Here is a 4,385-nt window from a genome sequence, read left to right on the forward strand (position 1 = left end):
CGTTGGCACCTGAATTGATGAATCGAGTCGCCTCCATCATCGTGAGATGGCACCCCTCAAAAAAAAATCATCGTGAGATGGCGGCGCTCCTGTCACAAGCCATCCGAAAGCTGTCTCATTCACGTGGCATTTCTGTTTCAGAGAAAACATAGGCAGGATCAAGATGGAGGTAATTAAGCATCAGGATATATTCTGTTTGCCACTTTAAGCATCACAATAATAAGTGGACCAACAAGACACCATCAATAGGAAGCTGGCGAGGACGCTGCCGTTCCAGCAGCCTGCCATGTCAGTCTGTGCGCCCTCGTAGGCGTCCAGGCCAAAGCTTGCGCGGCGGACGATGGCATCGAGCCCTGGAGGGGTCGTGTTTTGACCCTTTTTGGATAGTATTTCAGGATCTGACCTCTGTTTGATTTTATTTTTTTGAGATTTGACCCTTTTGCTACCGCCAGGGCCTATGGCGGTAGGGTTAGATAGCCTACCTTCCATGGCGGTAGGGGTGCGACGGAGGGGGACGGCGTCCGTTTGACTGCGCTGAACATGGTTAAGCACCTACCGCCAGGAGCCCTGGCGGTAGGCTGTGCGACCCTACCGCCAGAGCCCATGGCGGTGGGTCCTGTTTCAGTGTAATGTTTCTGTAATGAAGAATTGAAGGGCCCTGTCGGTAGGCTGTGCGACCCTACCGCCAGAACCCATGACGGTAGGGTCTTGTTTTTTCAGTGTAATGATTATGTAACGAAGAATTGAAGTGCCCTGGCGGTAGGCTGTCTGACCCTACCGCCAGGGTCCTTGGCGGTAGGGTCCTGTGTTTTATGAATTTAAGTTTAATTGCTTGCTTCTTTCCAAATTCAATATGACAATAATATTATAGCAAGTTTCACAAATATGACAACAATATCACATATCTCAAACAATTAAACTGGGCATCACATACACATTAACAAATTTGAAGTGCATAGAACATTTCAAACGAACTTCAACTAATTAGTAAACGGAGTTCCACATATAGTTTCACAAATAGCAAACACATAGATCCACAAATAGCAAACACATAGTTCCACGTAGCTTCACAACCACTAGAAAAGTTCAATCAAACGAAGTTCAACCAAACTAAAAGAGCCAACTATCGAAGAGCATAATCAGTTGCTCCTTCCCCTCTTGGAGGTACGGTCCTCGTTACTCTTTGAACGATTCTCTTCGGTCTTCTTCTTGGGTCGTCGAGGAACCGGTCTCTGGAAAGGTTCCGGACTCAGCAAATCCTTCGTCTTCGGATTCCTCTTCTTCGGCAGCTGAGATGCTTGAGACGTTTGAGTTGCTGGAGGTCCATAATCTTCATCGTACTCCTCCTCCCCGTTGCTCTCATCATCCTCCTCCCCTTCTTCATATGTGGCCTCCTCCTCCTCCTCCTCCTCCTCCTCATCCTCCTCCTCCCCAACCAACCTAGACGATGAGGGAGCATGGCTCGATGAGCCGATGATACCCTGTGTGGCTACAGGATGATGAGCTTCAACTGACCCAGCTCCAGCACACCCAAGCAGCCCTACCAGCTTGCGACAACGCTGCACGAACTTCTGCACTCACAATGAAGCAAGGTCATAATAAGTATCAGATCGACTGACTGCAAGTGAACAAGATGCATCTGTTCCGAGGAGGCTGAAATTGTACCTTCATCGTCCCCCTGACTCTGGTCTCAGATTGTACGCTCCCGGGAAGATGACCTAGTGCATCTGAGGCTTCAAAGATGCATCTGTTCAGCTCACCGGACTGCAACGGCATAAGTCAGTCACGTTGACGAATAAAATATTTTAAATACGACCGTCGGTTCAAACGTACCACTCTGTTGATGAGGGGTGCAAACTCCCTAAATCCACTGTGCATGTCTCTGATGCCGGTCTGGTATGCCTGTTCATCGGGGTCAGCCCACTCCAGCTCCGCGATGTCTTCCGCCGTCCATCGAGGCCTGAGACGAAGACGGTGCTTCTGGCCATCATCGTACCACCTCATGTGTCGGCCCAGGTAATCATCCCAGTTAGTCACTCTCCTCTCCACGTCTTTACGCCACCTCCATCGGTTCCACTCCGTCACATGAGTCTTATGCTCCTCTCCCCAGTTTGTGATTGACTGATTCTTCTGCCGGCTCATCCTGCAAGGCATAAGCAACAAGAATCATCATAAGCGCAATGAGATCATCATAAGCAACAAGAAACATGATAATCTCACGGAGAACATAGAGCTCACAGGTGCAGCGCGTGGCCGCCGGTATCGGTGGGCTGGCCCGGTGGGGTATGTTGATAAATCCCAAACTGCGTGGCCACGCGTTGTGGCAAATGCCACTCGACGGCGTACACACAGATCATGGGCACGATGCACCGCCAGATACCACGGTCCGCATCGCACATCACGTTCAGATCAAAGGCCCACTCTCGTTCTTGTCGATACGGGCACCAGATTACCTATTACATATACCTTGGTAAGTTCGCACTCTCGGTCAATAGCGGAATCAAAGAGAAAGGTGTTGTGCGAGTTCATATACCCGCGTATGCGTCAAAGCGTCCAACTCGTTGGTGTAGGTCTTGTACGAAGTCTTGTTTAGGCCCGTGTGGAGTTTGACAACGTCCCACTCGTAAGCTACGGTGGGGTTTCGAGTCTCGTCGCCTTCTTCGCCATAGTCTTCCCATGGGCGTCTCCCACATCCAAATGGAGAAGGCCCAGACAAAGCCACCCATATTGGACTTGTCTCCCGTCCTCTGCGTTGCGTCGTCAAGCTGCAAAACATCAAATGAGGATCAGATATAAGAAAATGTCATGGACACACTTTCGTAGGTAGGTACGCAATTAGACACTCTCTTACCGAACGGTATAGGTAGGCGAGAGATGCCGTCCCCCAACTGTACCCTGCATCCCAGTCCGCTAGGAAGAACAGATACCTCGGCGTATTGGCTGCTACCACCCCTGGACCTCGGCCCTCGTTGTTAGAGTTCCCGGAGCGCCCAGTTGGCAGAGTTCCTGGAGCTGTCTGGAAACACGACCTCCGAGAGAATATAGCACAGATAGGCCCTCGCGTACAACTCCACAATCGCCTCATCTGCGCCTTGGGGGCATGTCATCCGGTGCTCCGAGAGCCAGATCAATGGCACACCGGATGTACGGTTACTCTTGGCACCGGGGCAGTCGCCGATGAGGGTGGTGACCCTCTCCTGCCAGTTGGCCCTCTCCACTCGACCGGTGAGTGCATGACCCTCGATCGGCATTGCAGTAATCATCCCCCAGTCCTCTAGGGTCACCGTCATCTCCCCGCATGGCAGATGGAAAGAATGGGTCTCCGGTCTCCAACGGTCAATCAGAGCTGTGAGAGCCGCATGGACAAGCGTCGGCGGCTGACGCTTGAACTGCAGCACGAAACCCAACAGACGGGCTCTCTTGAAGAACGGCGCGTAGCGCTCGTCGTAGTCCATATGCCCATGAACCCCATGACCCCTCATGCGCAGTGGCTGGAGCGTCTGTCAAAAAGTGAACGCCAAAAAGTTAGGAAATCATTTTCATCAATCCGAGAACTTTGATCAAAATTTCTTTCATATCACTTACCTCTCCGTTCTCTATGAAATGGGCACGATGACCCTTGTCGAATGCCCAGTCCAGCATGCAGTACCGTGGGCCGATGTTGTCCGCAAGAGGTGGCCGCCTTAATAGAGTTTCATAAACAAAAGCACCATAAGCATAAGCATACATAAACAAACAATGAACTCAAATCATATCAAGATAAAATTTTAAGCATATTCCTCCAACAACATCTACTACACATGATGGATCAAATCATATCAACATGCATCATATAAAAAAAAACCTCCAACATACATCATAGCTTCATATTTTTAAACAAAATTTTCCAAACAACATCTTCATATCATCATATCAACATGCATCATCAAACTAGGGTTCATCTTCACACTAGATCATATCATCATATCACATGCATCATCAAACTAGGGTTCATCCCTTTATCAACATTACATCATAATTTTTTTAACAAAAAAAATTATGAACTAGGGTTCATCTTCACACTAACTTATGAACTATTGATTAGAGTACATATCCAATACCACTACTTACTAAAGAACTAAGAACTACAACTACAATCAATCTTAGGTGAAAAAAATCAATCTTAGTTCAAAAACATGAGGAATTTCAAGCAAATAATGCGTCGAATCGGTAGCAAGTTTGCAAAAACTAATTGGAGGGATCGGAGGAGCTTACGGTTCTCTCATCGGGGCCATCTCGATCCGCCAAAACGGTGAAGAATCGATGAAGGTCCAAGGGGGGAGTGGAGGAGATGAGAGAGGGAGAGAGGGGCGACTTGGGGGAGAAAAACAAGAACTGCCGACGGG

Source organism: Triticum dicoccoides, chromosome 3B (genome assembly GCF_002162155.2).
Source record: "Triticum dicoccoides isolate Atlit2015 ecotype Zavitan chromosome 3B, WEW_v2.0, whole genome shotgun sequence".
NCBI classification, from domain to species: Eukaryota; Viridiplantae; Streptophyta; class Magnoliopsida; order Poales; family Poaceae; genus Triticum; species Triticum dicoccoides.